The sequence below is a fragment of the Pinus tabuliformis genome, chromosome 3_1, assembly GCF_031772625.1.
Source record: "Pinus tabuliformis cultivar Carrire ecotype Pingquan chromosome 3_1, CPIR1, whole genome shotgun sequence".
Classification (NCBI taxonomy): domain Eukaryota; kingdom Viridiplantae; phylum Streptophyta; class Pinopsida; order Pinales; family Pinaceae; genus Pinus; species Pinus tabuliformis.
Window position 1 is genome coordinate 839,766,137 of NC_142301.1, and position 19,011 is coordinate 839,785,147.

The 19,011-nt window shown below is 36.5% G+C and overlaps 1 long non-coding RNA gene and 1 pseudogene across 1 annotated transcript; one reads left to right on the forward strand and one right to left on the reverse strand.

Annotated features, from left to right (window-relative positions):
- Positions 1-1,542: 1,542 nt before the first annotated feature.
- LOC149190130 (E3 ubiquitin-protein ligase UPL6-like) lies at positions 1,543-5,789 on the reverse strand (annotated as a pseudogene).
- LOC149190131 (uncharacterized) lies at positions 1,656-16,994 on the forward strand. The gene is made up of 4 exons (XR_016256454.1): positions 1,656-1,868; positions 9,603-9,693; positions 16,464-16,621; positions 16,742-16,994. It is a non-coding gene; the product is annotated as an uncharacterized LOC149190131 (long non-coding RNA).
- The last annotated feature ends 2,017 nt before the right edge of the window (positions 16,995-19,011 follow it).

The following is a 19,011-nucleotide window of genomic DNA, read 5'->3' on the forward strand; positions in this document are numbered from 1 at the left end:
TGTATTATTATTATTGCTACAACTACGATACGATGTCTACAAAAAAAACTATTTTTTATATATAGATTTTTTGTATTATTGTTAATGCAACTACAAATACCAAGGCTACCGGGAAATATATATATATATATATATATATATATATATATATATATTTGTATTCTTTATTATTGAAATATGGGTAAGCCTTATATATGATTTTTTTTGAAATTTCGTTTATTTATTTTCCATGAATACAATATATTCAATATGATGTTATAACATTGATTAAATGCAGCGGCATTTATGTAAGCACGATCAGTCTCGGTCAGTGATGGAATTTGAAGTTCAAATTTTTTATAAGGCCCGCTTTTGTGATCTGCTGGCAAGTATGTAAAAAGTATTTTTGATAGTTTTTGGCGGTAGTTTAATGATTTTTTGGTTAAGTTATGGAAATTCTGGTCATATTTTGAAAAATTTTGACAGAGACTTTTGTAAATTTAAGTAAAAATTATCAAATTTTATAATTTTAAGTGACTTAGAAGTATTTGATGGTGTTGGATTTATTTTCACAATGAAATTTTTTTACCTAACTTACAGCTACTTTTGACAGTCCAAGCAATTCTTCGACCTCCATAGCCTAATCCGTTTTTTTTTTTTCAAAAACATAATTTAATATCAATGGATAAATAAGATAACCCACTAAAATCAAAATATTGATTCCATTAAAATCAAAATAGTGGTCAGCTGACACGTTTCCGTCTTTTTTATTGGCGTGCACCAACTCCAAGAACTATATAATTACGCCGTAAGGCGTTCCCTCTGAGAAAGACATCCCTAAAATGTGACGTGTGCGAACCTGAGCCATTGATTCTGTGTGTTAGATGATTGGAGTGTTTTCTGTCGTTCGTTTTTTCTGTTTTTCATAGAAAAAATGGTTTTTTTGGCCTGCTGGCGATGAGATTCTTCTGCTGGCCATGAGACTCTTTGCAGAGACTGCCTGCTGGCAAATGAGACTATTCTGCTGGCGATGAGACTCTTCAATGAGACTCTTCATGTCCTTCTTCCCTACTCTTTGTACGTATTTGAAGGCTATGTGGAAAATCTGATGCTTTGTTTTTTCTTATTCTCACCTGACTCACGAATCGCAAGCTCCTTCGGCCTATCCATGTACATAGCAACCCTGTGTGCTCCTTGGAGGGATCTGATGTCAAAATTGTTGTCTGCGTAGATTATCAATGTTGTTTATCCGGCCGGCCTTCACATTTTTCGATTCGTTCCTCTGCCTATTCTTAACTCCTCTCTGGTTTCCTTGCTATTTTTTATTAATGACTGTCGTTCAACAAATTGTCATTTCCCTAAAATGAATGTCACACCTCAAACATATATTTGGTCTATTCTGTTTCAACTTTCAACTTGATCACAAACATTTTTCTTAGCTGGAATAGGTTTTATCAGATCTGTTGTGCTTCTAATGTATAATACAAAACAAGTCTGCCTAACATGCGTCTGGAAATAGTCTATCTTCAATTTAGTAAACACGTCTTGCAGAATTTTATATTTCTAGATCATGTCATGCTCTGTTTTTGCATCGAAATTTACCTGCAATGTAGCATAGGCAGGATTTGGATAGAGCAGATGATCAGCAGTTTCCTTGAAAATACCACACCCATCATTTCCAGCCTCTTCAACTCCAAATTCATTCACAAATGTTGCGTGAATTATTCCTCTAGGTTATTCTTATTCTCACCTGCCTCACGAATCGCAAGCTCCTTCGGCCTATCCATGTCCATAGCAACCCTGTGCGCTCCTTGGAGGGATCTGATGTCAAAATTGCTGTCTGCGTAGATTACCAGTGTTGTTTATCCGGCCGACCTTCACATTTTTCGGTTCGTTCCTCTGCCTATTCTTAACTCCTCTCTGGTTTCCTTGCTATTTTTTATTAATGACTGTCGTTCAACAAAATGTCATTTCCCTTAAATGAATGTCACACCTCAAACATATATTTGGTCTATTCTGTTTCAACTTTCAACTTGATCACAAACATTTTTCTTAGCTGGAATAGGTTTTATCAGATCTGTTGTGCTTCTAATGTATAATACAAAACAAGTCTGCATAACATGCGTCTGGAAATAGTCTATCTTCAATTTAGTAAACACGTCTTGCAGAATTTTATATTTCTAGATCATGTCATGCTTTGTTTTTGCATCGAAATTTACCTGCAATGTAGCAAATTCCAAAGGGTCATCAAATAATCCAGTATCAGTTTCTTGTTAACTGTTAAATGTGGTTATTTTGGATTTATTAATAGTCGTTTATTTTACAACTGTCGAATACCAGATACCTAGAATTGTGCCTTAATTGTTTTTTCTATGATCTGAGGCTTAAATCAAGGACTTAAACCGTTTGAAATCCACCTGGAATGAGTACTTGTCACTTCTTATTGTTCACCATTGACTGCTACATGTGAAGCCATGTCATCGCTATGACAACGCCATCGAACATTACTTGAAATCACCAAGTCATTGTTTAAACCACACCACTGCTACTTGATGCCATGTGAAATGTTATGTCAACATTGGAATTTCGTATTGGATCATTTCTGCATAACATGCGTCTGGAAATAGTCTATCTTCAATTTAGTAAACACGTCTTGCAGAATTTTATAATTCTAGATCATGTCATGCTCTGTTTTTGCATCGAAATTTACCTGCAATGTAGCAAATTCCAATGGGTCTGTTTGTCTTAGGTTTTGGATTTTGAGGTAGATCATGAGTTGGAGCAGGGGAACCTGAACTTGATTTCACAATATATTTTGGCATAGGCAGGATTTGGATAGAGCAGATGATCAGCTGTTTCCTTGAAAATACCACACCCATCATTTCCAGCCTCTTCAACTCGAAATTCATTCACAAATGTTGCGTGAATTATTCCTCTAGGTTATTCTCATGTCAATCCATTTAATTCCCTGAATGAATCCTCAACAACCCGGTCTTGCCTTATCCTGATTTGGTATCATTCAAAAGACTGTGTGAGAGCTTCTGTTTTCTCTGGCCGAGGCTAGCACTGAAGTATAAATCTGGATTCTGAACCCTTTTTATAAATGGCACTAACAATGGTGTTTGTTTCAGCAGGTCACTGACAATTGGATTTTCATTTCCAGCCTTAGTATAGGAGAATCTTCCCTCAACTGCATCACGAGCATGAAGGTCATCTAGCGATGTAAAATTGTTTCCTACAATTCCAATCCTGCAACTGTGCCAATAGTACAGCTGTTAACATGCTTAATCTCTCTCCCTATAACTGAAATCCTTTTTGATTTGATACAGACTGAACAGACTTCTCAAGATGTTTAGGAAACCTAGAGGGGACCACCTATAGCAGTAACCACAGTGCCTCTTTCAAAATGTTAACTAGCTCCTTCACATCTTGGAATGAAAGTGGCTTCTGTTGCTCATATAACTCCTCATTATCAGTTATTGTCAACATGCGCTTATAAAATGGACAGAAAACAGAAAAAGACAGCAACCAACCACTTGAAAGAGGATCTCCTAGTTATAGGAATGTTGCCAAATCCTCCATAAATGCTCACTTTTGGCTCAAGTGATGCCTTTTCATGTAATGCCAAAGAGTAGTAACAAGTTCAGTTGTATATGCCAGCCCAGTCATTACATTCTCAAGGGGAAACATTGTGATAGAAAGATGCAAAAATCTACAAATTAAAGTAACAGTTGTTGCTTCTATTGTAGATGGCTCCTCATTGGAATTAGTTCTTTCACCAAAATCTGCCATGTCTCCTCATTGGAATTAGTGCTTTCACCAAAATCTGCCATGTCTCCATAAATAAATCTCAGACTGTTTCAGGAAATCTATATTAACGGCACTAAGGATTTGCTTCTCTAAATCTTTGTGCAGTATTATCTGACCCTCATCCTCTCCCATATCATTATCAGATTGTTTTGCAGTTGAAGGCTTAAAATTATGGGGTATCTCCAAAAGTCTGCAAATTACAATTTGGCCTAGATAAAGCAAAACCAGCAATTTCCAAGACCTCACTGAGCAAACGAGCATTACTAGGAAGTTGTGAAGTTGTATCTGCAGGAAGAAAATTGAGGAGACTTGGCAAAAAAGTTGCTATCTGTTGAATGTAACAAAGGCAGAGACCTTGACTTACAATAGCCTGCTTAAGTTTTAGGAATTGCTTCCATTGAAAAGGAATGGAGAAAAATTGTGCTGGAAAACTCAAATGCTTATTGTGACTATTGTAGGTCTTCTGAGCACTTTTGTAAGCGAGTCTTGTAAGTAAAATCTCTCCCCAAAACATCCCATCTCCAGCAATGCTGGTTTAAATGCCCTGCAGGGTGAAGATTAGCTTCTGGAATTGACTAAATGTATATCTGCAAAATATAGTCCAAAGTGTTTCCATCCCAAGGAAGTGTAAAATCTGTTAAACTGATAGCTGTATCTAACAACTGCAACTTGGTGAATCAGCAAATTCCCTTGGTGGTCTTAAAAGCTCAGACTTTAGTTGCTCCACGTTTTGATGCATTGCCTGTAGACAGCAAATGGCAAAATGTTTTACTCTGTATTTTATAATGGTTCGATCAGAAGAATTATTATAATCCCCATCTATAAATACGGTTAGGATATTGCTAGAAACTTGGATAGATCGATGAAGCAATTTACAGGCAATTTACAGGCTTACACGATGAAGAATATCCCCATTGTCAGTTGCATTAAAGAAAAACAACTGGTGGAAATATTGTGAACTGGGTTTGAATGCATTTATTTCAAACTTTCCACTATTTTCACCATAACTAAGACAAAACTCTTATGTATCACTGACCTTGTAGCAAGAGCTTCCCTTCTTCCTCTAAAAAATTTCTGGACTACCAGAGCACTCAGAGTCTACTGACGAAGCATCTGGCGCTATTCCCGCACAAGCTTAGTTTGTTCCAAATGTTTCTGCATCTCCCTCTCTCTTGAGATCCACCCTCCCAAATCCACAGTCTTTCACCTTGATGGGTCCCCAGAGAAAAACATTCTGCTCTTGTCTAATCTGCTCTCTCCTTGTGCAATTAGGAACTCAGCTTAGTTTCGAGGTACAAATTTCTCTTAGAGCTGATTTGCTGAGTTTTCATTTGAAGTAACAGTTACGAAAAGCAAACTGTGCAAAGGGCCTGTTTATTTGTAGTGAAGGGAAATCTTAAATTAGTCCAACGTTTCTTCTTTCATTTTTTTTTCTTCGTTGGTTGGTTTTTAATTTAATTTAAATATATTTATTTGTTGCTCGTTTCATTCTTTGTTTAATCACAAGAAAGTCCTGCTATTTGAAACAAAATAAGTTAATTCTTTTTCATTATCATTCCATTAAGAGTGGAAGGTTTATGACTGAAACAAGTATAAATCTGCACTGCATCGCTCATATCATTGAGAAAATCTTTGGCATTAGTGGGCATCATCTCGATATTTAGTTTATGTCTGTGCGATATCAATTTCTATTTTCCTGGCTTCCACATAAGCTTATGCAATGCATTCAACCAAAGGCTTTTGCAAGACTAGTGGTCCATTAGAGTTGTGGCGCACTGGTATGGTTGGGATGGGTTGATCTGGCAAAACTCTGATTCTCATGGCCCTCTTTAGCAGACAAAATGTGATGGTCCATTACTTAGGTAGATTGTTTCACAGTCTGTCTTTTACACGAGGTGTAAAAGGATGGGTGAATCAGAGCATGCAGACAAAGAGGTTTCCCTTAATTTTGGATGATGTATGGGAAGAACCTGCGAAATTGCTGGAGAAATTAAGAGTACTCGGCTTTAATTCTTATAATCAAACAACACTGTTAGATGTCCGTCAAAGCAGAGATATCCACAATAAAAATCGAGGATTTGATAGAAGATGAGAGTTGGTGGTTGTTTGGTTTTCAGCATTTTCCATATAATGGTAGAGATATGCTAGGAAAATGACCCAAACTGAGAAGGTTGGCGCCATGGAGTCTGGGCTCAATTGGAGAAATTCAAGTGATCAAGTTCCGATTCCTTTATGTAAAAATGGAGGCATTTTCAGAGTGCCTCTGTTGTAATGGTTTCATGTAAATAAGATGGAAAGTAATTTTTGTGAATTTCAAAATTTGATCAAATTTTAATTATGTGAATGTATTGTAAACAATTTCGGTCAATAAAGGATATTCGTTTGGTTAATCTCCTTACCTGTTACATGAACCTTTCTGATATGTAGTTACTAGAATGCTTTCATCCAAATTCGATTCACAAGTTGGTCATTTTCTTAGCAGGATTCATTCACTAATTCAGAGAGCCATGTTAAGCTTCTTAATCATTCATTTCTAGGTCCTTCACAAACTCATAACCCCCACTAGTCATAGTGAATCTAACACTGAATATTAAATGATATATTTCTTTTAACTTATTTATTGTTCTCTGGTAACTTACGCTGCAACTCTGTACTTGCTTAATATTATAAGCAACAAGTTTACATACCTCCCATGAGCTTCAAGAGAACCCACTCTAAACTGAGAAATTCTGTTGAGGAAGCAATGGAAATATTTCTAAGTTTCTCCAAGCTTGTTCCGAATGGTTTTGGGGACTTATGTTTGGGAGACAAAAAACTCATTTTTTTAACAAGTTTAATTCCCTAGAAATAGATGTCTATCTACAACACTCTGATTAGGATGGGCTGGTTGAAGACATTGTTGCTTGTGAATTGCTTGTTGCTTGCAAGTTTAGAAAGGGTCGTTTCCCATGTACAAGACATCAAAAAACTAATCATTACAAATGATGTTAAATTGAACAGTTAATTTCTCATATGCCCTGGAAGTTTTGCTCAAATCTCTGATGGAAACATCCTGCATATGGTTTAAAATTGTTGACTAGAGAATGAGATTCATAACATTATTGATTTCAATGTGCACAAATGATAACTTTTGGTTGTGTAAATTGCAAGCACATTTCATATCAGTCTCTATGCATTCCTATACTAAATGCTATTAAAGATGTAATATAATGCTACCGTTTTTTTGCAAGACTCAAAACCAAAGTTCATAAAAGCAAATTATGATACCAGTATTTAGAAGGACCTCATTTGTTGTTAGGATCAAACTTTTGAAGGGCTTGGCATAATGCTGCCATTCATTGCAAGATTCAAAGGAATTACTAATATAACCAAGGCTCATAAAACAAATTATGATTCCTGTATTAAAAAGGACCTCCTTTGTTGTCACGATGAAGCTGTTGGAAGGGTATGGTGCCTTTTATGTTTACATCCTCTTATCCAAATGGCATGATGAGTGAAATGAATTTGTCTACATTATTTTTGATAGGTATTCATGAAAACATATCCCTTTTTTCTACTTTGTCAATTTTTATAAACATCCTTCAGAATCAAAGTTACAACTTCCTTGACTCATATTCGGTATGATGGAAAAGCTGTAAGTTTTTGGTAGTTTCACGAATATGGTTGCTGATCTCTATTAAGGGAGGAACAGTAAAGATACATTTTTCTGTTATATATGGTCAAAGAAGTCAAGCAGTTCAGGCAAGCCCTGCACAGGCAGATCAATGTATAATCTTTTCCAATGTTATAAAAGACTTTTTCTTCAAGATATACATGTGAGGACATCCCACACCTAATGGGGCATCTGCACATCAAGTCCCACTATAAAAGGTTGGGATGTAATCTATAAATATAGAACTTTAGAAATTGTTTTCTAGTTAAGCCATTCTGAGTTTTATTTAATTAAAACCTTGTGCATGGAGACAACTCCTGGGTGAACCATGTCTATCATTTGGCATTGAACAGCTCCTGATGCAGCCTGTATATATACACATAACCATCATCCTCATTTCAGAAATCAAGACATGAAAATGTGTTGGGCCCTCAAATGATACATACAGAATCCCTTACAAATGATCGTTCAATGATGGCATCCTGCTACTGTCATGTTTTAACATCTCAACATTCAAATACTGGCAATAACAATGAATTGGGTATGTATTGACTATTGACTACCTCCTCTATTTTGGAGAGATTGAGCTGCAGGGCAGAATTGATCCATGCTAGAAGCTCGTTCCTGCCTACAAAGTAGGCACCATCCATCATCCCTATATTAGCTCCTACTTGTTGAAGAGGGCTTTGTCTTAGGTTTTGGATTTTGAGGTAGATCGTTAGTTGGAGCAGGGGAACCTGAACTTGATCCAGGTTTAGGAACAATTTCAAGAAACAACCATTAGAACACCAACAACAACATCATCACTATAATAAACTAAAACCAAAGTAATTGGAAAGATACACCTTCAAAACAAATGGTTACAAATGCCATCAGATGTATCTATAACATTGCCTTCACGTGAAAACTTATTGATTGCTTTGTTAACATCTTTCTTTCTTAAATTCTTGATGTCCACGAAGTTGAAGCAATGGAGTTTTTCTTTTAGCCTTTGCTTTGTCTTTTATTTTTATTGCATGTTATGAACTAGATAAAAATGAAAATTCAGTTTGTTGTAGTGATAAGCAAGATACTGAAGGAGTCATTCGGTATGATGGAAAAGCTGTAAGTTTTTGGTTGTTTCACGAATATGGTTGCTGATCTCTATTAAGGGAGGCAGAGTAAAGATACATTTTTCTGTTATATATGGTCAAAGAAGTCAAGCAGTTCAGGCAAGCCCTGCACAGACAGATCAATGTATAGTCTTTTCCAATGTTATAAAAGACTTTTTCTTCAAGATATATGTATGAGCACATCCCACACCTAACAGAGAACAGAGAACAGAGCCTTATAAATTTGATTCAAAATTATTTCCTAGTTGAAATAATTTAGTTATATATATGCTTTCTTGATAATTTAAACTTTATCCCTTTTTGTTAAACTAATGCAACGTGGTGCCATTGTGTCTGTCTTGTTTATTCAAAAATGGTCATGATCATGCAGTTTCACTTGCATTCATAGTAGTCTTTGCAGCTGCTAGGAGTTCTTCAGATACAGGGCTCGCTTTTATCTTTAATGAGTCAAAATCTTCTTGGGCAGAATTTGGCAAAAGAAATTGTAGGATCGAGGCAAGCTATTCAGTGCCTTTATGGGAACAGGGCACAGCTGAATTTGATATCTGCGCACCTTGGAGAAAGTGTTGGCAATTTTTTTCTTTACTACTTGTTCTCGGATCATCTTGCATGTTGTCCAATCCCTTTTCTGTTATTGAATTTGCAGTTGTTTCTCCCTACCTTTATCTGACAATGGCCATTTTTTTCTATATAGCACGCATTTGCAAGCTAAATGTGATATTAACTAATTTGTAGTTGTTGTTTTTTTGCATTCTAGGTCTTTTTTTGCGTCTGCTATATTTCATAACTTTTCAACCAAGCAAAATATATAGAAGTGGATAGAAGCTCTTCATTTGCTGGTCAGAATTCTTGCATCACTTTAAAAATTGGGAAATCTCACCAACTATTTAGGAAAGCGTGTGCTCCCTTAATGCTTTTCAACTATTCTGATATAATAATCACTTCTTATTTTGCATAGCACTGTGCAGCTTATGTTGGTTAATCGCTTCTTAATTTGCATAGCACTTTGCAGCTTATGTTGGTTGCTCACACAGTAATGTTAAATACAGATACTTTGCCTTTGCCTACTCTATTTTCTCACTCGGCAATTCAACTTTCAGCATTGAAGGACATTTTTTGGGCGTTCTCTGTATTTCTCCGGTAACAGCCTTAATCTCCTTCCCAAGTTTTTGCTTCATTCCTATTTCATCCATGAACCATGATAGAAAATCCTCTTCCATCAATTGTACATTAGCCACTGAGTAGCTACAGAGCCTTATAAATTTGATTCAAAATTATTTCCTGGTTGAAATGATTTAGTTATATATATGCTTTCTTGATAATTTAAACTTTATCCCTTTCTGTTAAACTAATGCAAAGTGGTGCCATCGTGTCTGTCTTGTTTCTAGTGAACAAACTCTGGAACATCTTATATACAAACTTCAATAGCTTTGCTTATGTCTGTCAGAATTCTTGAATAGTCATATCCCTGTATTGATATTATATTCCACTTGGCATTTTTTTTGTCATGCACACATTAAGAAAGCAGAAAACAAATACATGCATGTACATTTGCATTTAGAATGCATGCATAAATTGATTTATGGAACAATTTCACTTCTCTTTCCTTAGTAGCTAGGATTTTCACTGCAAAAAGAAAGTAAATGATTGTTTATCATCTTAGATTGCATATTTAGGAATTGTATATGTACATCACGCGATCAACCTTAAAGGCAAACTTCTTAAGAAAGATCAACTGTAAAATACATTTCAATAAACATAAAAACGCTTTGGAACCTAACGCACACCATTTAGAGGTCTAGGCTAGAGACGTGTTCCGGCGTCGTTAAGCCTGGTAACTATCACTTTCATCGTAGGTTGGGTGATTCCTCCTCTTTGAAACGACAAGTGCCAGTACGGACTTGTGCTCCCACGTACCGTCGAGTATATATTGGGAGACCACAGTAGGCTATATCCTTTATCCTTAGGAAGCTGTGTCTACCGTCCTATCGATCGCAATGCATTGAACACAACATTCGGGAAGATTGACTGCCGTACCGTAAAAAGTATTCTGCAGTTTTGCGATTGGTTTGGTAATCCCCTTGTCTAGATATCCAGAGTAGTCACTTTCGTTCCTTTTCTGACTCCTTAAAAGAAAAGGACCATCTGAGCACTTGTCACTTCAGGCTCATTAAAAATCGAAGGCGACTAGAGTCATCTTTAGCTTTTTTCTCGACTCTTAAAAAATGAAAAAACAAATTGTGTCAAAGCGTCATAAAATTTATTTTAATCGAAATAAACTCACTTTTCCCTCGTTTGTCTTAGGGTGAGAAAATGGAGTCCACCAATCAAGGATTTCCCCTTTGGAGAATCCTACTCCCTTTTCCTCTAGGGGGAGATGTTGGTGCACCTCATATGGCTACATTGTTCCCTCCAGGGCTTGCAATTGGCCTGCCAGTATCCCTTTTCTCGCCCTATGCAGTTCAAAACACCGTGACTCTTGAACAGTCAACTTTGCAACCAGATAATACTAGAGTGGCCCAAATCGAAGATGACTAGAGTCATCTTTAGCTTTTCCTTGACTCTTACAAGTTGAAAAAGCAAGTTGTGTCAAAGCATCATAAAATTTATTCTAATCAAAATAACATCATTCCTCCCTCATTGGTCTCAGTTTGAGAAAATGGAGTCCGCCAACCAAGGATTTCACATTACTCACATTACTCCCTCATTACTCCCTTTTCCTCTAGGGGAGATGTTGGTGTATCTCACATGGCTACATTGTCCCTTCCAGGCCTTGCACTTCGCCCGCCGGTATGGATTTTCTCGACCTCTGTCGTTTAAAACACCCTGATTCTTGGGCAATCAAATGAACAACCAGATGGTACTAGAGTTTCCCCCAAACCTTCTACTTCATTTGATTCTCCCTCTCCTTCTTCCTCTTCCCTTGGTGGAACTATGCTTCAAAAAAAATGGCCATATAACAGTTGTTGTAATAAATATCTTTTTTCGTTATGTTTTCAACCTTAGATGGCCACTCATTTAGAAAAAAAAAACTGAACATGCTTCTTTCGCTTTCATAAAATAACATGGTTGTTGTCTCCAAATAACATTCTTCTTTTTCCCCTCTCTTGCTTATAGGTACCATAAATTTTGCGAATGGCTTCTTCTTCTAATAATGAACGTGCTCGGAGATACTATGCAACAAATAAAGAACGAATAAATGCACAGCGCCGTGAGCTTTACCAAGCAAAAAAAAACACCATAGAATGTCAAAAACACAAAAAACAAAAGGTTGACCAACCTTCCTCGTCTACATTGGCCCTCCCTGAAAACAATCCTCCCTTGCAACTATCAGACTCTTTATCTTCTCAGCAAGCCTCTCAAACAAATACATCCATGCCTCATTGCCCTAACCCCTCCTTCACACATGCTTTCAACAATGTTTATACTAATCAAGCACATCGAGATTTCCGTGCAAAGCTTGATAAACTTCTACCTAAATGCCCATGCTCCATTTGTCTTGAATCATATCCTGGAATACATATCCGCAATTCCAACCACATGTTTTGTTGCTCCAGATGCACCTCTGAAACAAAGGGTCATCGCTTCTCATTATCAAACAACATGGACCCTGGTCCTCAGCCAGCTGCCCTTACATCTCTTTCACAAATAGAAGAAATTATCATTGCTAGGTTTAACCCTATACTGCAGGTAACACATGCACGCGGTGGCCAGTATAAATACAGTGGCCACACAATTTGTTTTCCTCAGGACATTACAAAAATCGCAGACATGTTGCCACGTCGTGTTGAACACTTGGACATCCTAATTGTCACGCGTCATAGTAATGACCATAAGACTTGTGATTTCATTGTCAATAGACATCGCGTTCTCGCTGCATTAGAATACAAATTGGAAAATGACCCATACTATAAGAATGTTCGTATTGATACCAATGCACTGGCATCCTTACCAGCGATCCCCACCGATGTCTCCTCCTCCCTTCACCATTCCAATACTACAGAAACCATTGTCCACCTTCCACTTGAGCCACCCCATGAGCTCACCGAAGATTTCACAGACCCATCCATAGACCAAACATCATCGTTCGTACCCATCATACCTAATACAAATACAGAAATCTAAGAAATCTGCCATTATTTGCATGCTTACAACCACCAATCTGATACTAGAATTGAGTGGCCGACAATTGGTTTATCGCCAGTCAATGAATACAACACATAAGGTCTACTCTCTATGGCTTTCCCCGCCCTCTTCCCGACAGGCGCTGCAATGCCAAATCAACCAAGAATGAAAGCAGTTTAGCTACATGAATATGCACTTCATCTCATACGTTACTACGAAAACAGATTTGGAAACCACCCACGCTTTCGTTATTACGTATATAATCTCATGATGCGGCATTGCAGTCAAGCAACAGCGTCGTTTTTTGTGAAAAAAAACATCTCAGATAGCTTTCCAATATCTATTCAAGATTTGAACATCCGATTAGAACAATTTCCAGATGAACAATTGGCAGAGCAAGTCATGCGATTCGGTAGCTCTTTGCGTGGAACAAGGTCATTTTGGCACAAAGCTAAAAACGAACTAACCGACATGATATCTCAACTCGGTTGCCCGACGTTCTTCTTCACATTAAGTGCAGCTGATACAAAATGGCCTGATCTTCATGCAATCATGCCCGGATGTCTTCCTTCTGATATTGCAAAACAACAAAAGTGGAGAAATGATAACATTATCTCTAACCCACATTTAACATCACTTTATATGCACCATAGATTCACAGCATTTCATGAGATTATCTTAGAGAAACACTTGAATACAAAAGATTACTGGTACAGGTACGCATTCTACCACTTTTTTTTTTCCTCCAATAACTCTAAACAACATTCCTCACCTATTGCAAATTTATCTTACAAAAACGCATATTTGATAGGTATGAATGGCAACATAGGGGATCTGCGCACATCCATGGATTCCTTTGGCTAGAAAATGCACCTGATATGGAAAACCTCAACTGGGAAGAAACATAAGCAGTTGATATTGCAAGGCAGTTCTTCGACAAATATATTTCTGCTTGGAACCCTCGTGCTCCTGCGACTTCAAACCAGCCAAATCCTTGGACAAATCTTGAAGATCCTTGTCTGTTGTCCACACCGCAAATCTTCAGAACCAATCCTTTCAGTGACTATGAACAACTCGTCAATTGTGTTGAACGTCACACAAAATGATCAGAAAGCACGTGCCTAAAAAAAAATGGATCCTCACTCCAATGTCGTTATAAAGCACCGTGGGAATTGCATCCAAACTCGGCCTTATTCATTGATTCCAAAGGCCAAAAAACATACACCCCTGCTCGCAACGACGATCGACTCAATAGCCATAACCCTACCATCCTATCTATTTGGCGTGCAAATGTTGACTGCCAACCAGTACTGTCCATACATGCTGTACAAAAATATATCGCCAAATATGCATCCAAAGCAGAAAAAAATCTGAAAGTTTCCACGACATGCTACGTAGAATTGTCCTCGCTTCACCCATTGCTGACCCAGCAACATCTACATTTCGAAAATTTCTTGCAGAAACCCTTGTTGATCGTGACATTGGAGCACAAGAAACCTGCCATATGCTGCAAAAATTGCCATTAACATTATGTAGTCGGCCATTCATTTCTTTAAATGTAAACCAAAAAATTCTTATGCGCCTTCCACAAATGAACACCACCTCCACTGCATCCCCGCACATCATAGATACATATATCCAACGCCCTTATACGCTAGAGTCCACATCACTAATAGAATTGGCAAGATCCTGGTCATATGATCCTCGTCGCAAAACAAACAAATGGAAAAAAAGGCCTACAGAAGCAGTTGTTCGGGTCGTGCCACGTTACTCCTCCATACCATCCACTACAGAACCTTGCTACGCTGACTTTTGCAGGGTTGAGCTTATGCTATACAAACCTTTTCACGATATCGTACAAGATATAGGAAATTCTGCTACAGAATTCATCGCAAATTGGCAAACATTTCGTCCATTCTACACTCCTTGGCATCAACACCGCACACTATCTGATATTGAATCTGCCACAAATGATCCCTCAACTATACATGAAACCAGTCCAACAGACACCATGGAAATAAATGAATGGGAATTTCTTTCCCAATTATACCCTACGAATGAGCTTCTCATAAATGACCTTGACATGCTTGGTCTTCGTGGCTTTGATGACACCCATAACTGGAATCATACCACTATCCCATTCGATCTACAAAATAGTGCGATACAATTCATTGAGAATAGCCGCTCCATCCACCGCATTCTTCAAACAAATCAACATGTCCTGCCGATCCTTGCTACATTGTCTCCAATGCAAAGAAAAGCTCTAAATATTATTTCTAATCATTTTGCTAGGAAGGATTATTTACCCGCTCTCAGAATGATAATACAAGGCACTACTGGTATGGGAAAATCCCTCCTTATAAATTGCATCAAAGATATGCTCATACGCCTTGCAAACCTGGAACCTTCGCCGATCATGCTCCTCGCCCCTACAGGGGTTGCTGCCTTCAACATACAAGCATCGACAATCCATTCTGCTTTGCACCTTCCTATAAAGGATCTTATGCCCTTAGAAGGTAATGCTCTTGCAAAATTCCAAGAAGAACTTAGGCATATAAGATACATACTAATCGATGAAATGAGCTTCATTGGGCCAAAGCTTCTCAGCCATATTGATGAACGTCTTCGCGAGGCATTTCCCCACCGAAGAAACACTCCTTTCGGTGGCTGTTCCATAATATTGGTTGGTGATCTCGGTCAGCTACCGCCCGTCAAAGACATACCTCTGTATGTAGGGACGAGCCACGGAAGCGCACTATGGAACACCTTCAACATAGTCATCACATTAGACACAATATTTCATCAACAAGGCGACGATATCGCACAGGTTACTTTTAGGAACATTTTCCAAAACATTAGAGATGCACATCCAACAATCGCCGACTACAACATACTCATGTCGCACACAGATTCCTTTCTATCAGAAGAAGAAATATGTTCATTCCATGATTCCATGCATCTATTTCCAACTAATGCTCAAACAATGGTCCATAATAAGCAAATGATGAAATCTCTAAACACTCCTATTGCACGGTCCATTGCTGAAGATGACAACACATATTCCAATAATTCCTCTGAAGACGAGCAACTTGAACGAATTTTATTACTATGCAATGGCGAAAAAGTTATGTTGACTTCCAACCTTTGGGTTTCAGCCGGCCTTGTTAATGGTTCCCTCGGAAAAATTGTTACCATCTTTTACAAAGATTCAACTGCACCACCCCAAATTCCAACATTTGTTGTTGTAGATTTCCCCAAATACATTGGGCCTCCTTGGGATGAAAGAAACCCCACTCACTTGCCTATTCCAGCAGTAAAAAGAAATGGTCGTACACAAATTCCACTGAAGATGGCTTGGGCTTTAACCATACATAAATCTCAAGGTATGACGCTTCCAAAAGCAACAATTGACATTGGAAAAACAGAACGTCAAGGTCTCACATTCACAGCTATTTCAAGAGTGCCTTCTCTACAAGGTCTTCGGATTAACCCCGCATTCAGTTTTGATCGTTACAATAAAATGAAAGACAACAAAAACATTGCTCGCAGAAAAAACGCTGAAGAAATTCTCCGTTCAATGCCGCCCCCAGATAATCTGCTCCAACCCATACTTTGACTTCGCCAAAAGGTCTCCTCTATTTATTTACCTCATTCTATTCCATAACATACTTTTCATATCTTTTAACAACAACCAACTTTAATGAATATTAGTAAATAAGCAAACATTTGAATGTCTTTATATTGTCTGTACATCTCATTCTAACCTTTTCTTTCTTTTGCAACAGGCCACATGGCCTCAGAAATAACATACCTGCACAACTACAGGTCGCCTGGCAAGCGAAAAAACTGCATCTCCATCTACGCGTTAACCTCCAATGGTGTTCACTACGCTATTATCCTCCATGCATCTTCCACTAACAGTATATAAATCCCCATAGCAAAGGTAACTTCATTTCCATTCATTCCAGATTCATTTTAACACAGCTCACATGCAAAGTATTGCTAATAAATTTCCGCAGTTGATTTACATATTGCTAACTCTAACTAAATATACATTTTACAGGTCCTTTACTGCTTCTTTAGGTCTTCACTACCTCCACCATTTTTTCATACAACTTCAAATATGGAATGACAAGCACAATGTTCTTTAGACTATTGTCTTCCTTCTCGAACCTCTTTTGTTACAATTCACTATTTGTATTTTCCATTTCAGACTTGAAAAAGGATGTTTCGAACCTCTTTTCTTACAATTCACTGTTTGTATTTTCCATTTCGAACTTGAAAAAGGATGTTTCAAGATCAAATACCATTTTCATGATTTGTTTCCTCACAACTATTTGTGTTTTCCATTTCAAACTTTAAAAAGGATGTTACAATACACTATTTGTATTTTCCATTTCAAATTTTAAAAAGGATGTTACAATACACTATTTGTATTTTCCATTACACACTTAGAAAATGATGTTTCAACATCGAATGCCATTTTCAAAGTTTGTGTCTTCACAACTATTTCTGTTTTATGTTTCAAACTTAAGAAGGGATGTTTCAAGATCACTACCATTTTGATAGTTTATGTCCTCACAACCAATTCATTGTCAATGGGTTTTAACATATTTTTGTTGACAAAGTCAATTCATTTTAAGGAATATAATACATGTTTTCAATATATCTTCATATTAATTTAATTTCCCATTTGATTAATGATTTCTTAAGTAGCCCTTTCCAAATCAATATGGCTTCCGAGTTGTTGTTCGCATATTAACTTAATTTCCCATTTGAATATTGATGCATATTTATGGCTACTTGCATTCCATTTCAATGGTTTTTTTTCATGGCTTCCTCAAATTAAAACTCAAAATCATCGTCCCTTCCTTTCAGAAAAGCCCGCAAAAGCCTATTCACATTTCGATATTCTTCCACACGCTAAGCTTTACGGCGTCTTCTTTGCAACTTTGGATGCAAATGCTAGTTAAAACACAATACAAAATGCCAAAATAATGCACATGCAGGTAGCCATTTTATTTATTAGTGTGCAGATGCAAGTTGCCAGTAGCTTTATACAGCAAACCTATTTTATTTTTTAGTGTGCACATGCAAGTTCAGTAGCTTTATACAGCAAACCCATTTTATTTTTTAGTGTGCACATGCAAGTTGCCAGTAGCTTTATACCGCAAACCCTTTTTATTTTTTAGTGTGCACGTGCAAGTTGCCAGTAGCTTTATACAGCAAACCCATTTTATTTTTTAGTGTCCACATGCAAGTTGCTAGTAGCTTTATACGGCAAACCCATTTTAGTTGCAAGTATAATACGCGTAGCGGATAACAGGGTTTAAGTATGAGAATTTATTAGATAATTATTGCTGTGTTTTGTTTTAAGTCAATAATGTTGTATTTTATTAAGTTGATAACGGTTTATTTGAAGATTAATATTTGATTTTAGTGATTTAAAAAGATAGTAAATTAAGTAAAATGGATTTATGTTCATCAATATTAAGTTTTAATAATTTTAAAAAATAATTATTTTTTAAATATATTTTAGTTTACGATGGATGCACGGTAAACATAGCGAAAAAAAATTATTGTTAATATTATGAAAGCTCTACTTTAAATTTGTTATATATGATAATTAAAAATATTCATATTAAAATAAATTTGCATTAAATTTATATATATATATATATTTCCGAATAAGTTAGATCCTAAGTTAAATAATAAATTAAATTAAAATTTGAATGATTTAAAATCAAATCAAATAAAATAAAAATTTATTATATTAAAATTAAATATTATAAGGAGAATATTAATTTTTCATCATTTTCAATTTGTTAATTGTGTCTCATTTAAAAAGTTTATTTCTTTTTTTTTTACTAGATAATGGGAGATCTATCATTTGTCGCCAATGTGATTCATCGTCACGACAAGTTGAAGAAACAGATTAGATCTTATGATTTACGCAGAAAAATCTCTCATAAACGTGATATGGATCACAGAAGCCTCAATTCAATAATTATAATTATGATTACTAATTTATAATAATAATGATAAATAAATTTCTCTAGTAGATAAGTACCAATTTTTATTTATTCACTATAAAATGTAATGAATTAAGCTAGTTAGATATAAATGTGAGAAGTAAATGTAATTTCTCTTCTTTTTTTTCGTGTGTTTTTTATTCTAAAGCCACATCATGTAATTAAAAAATAACTTCATCCACCTAGATAATTCAAATCTAGTTTTTTTTGTGTTTTTAACTTAAAACCACACATTATGTAATTAAAAATTAACTTCATCCACCTAGGTAATCCAAATGTAGATTTTGCACAAGTCCTCACT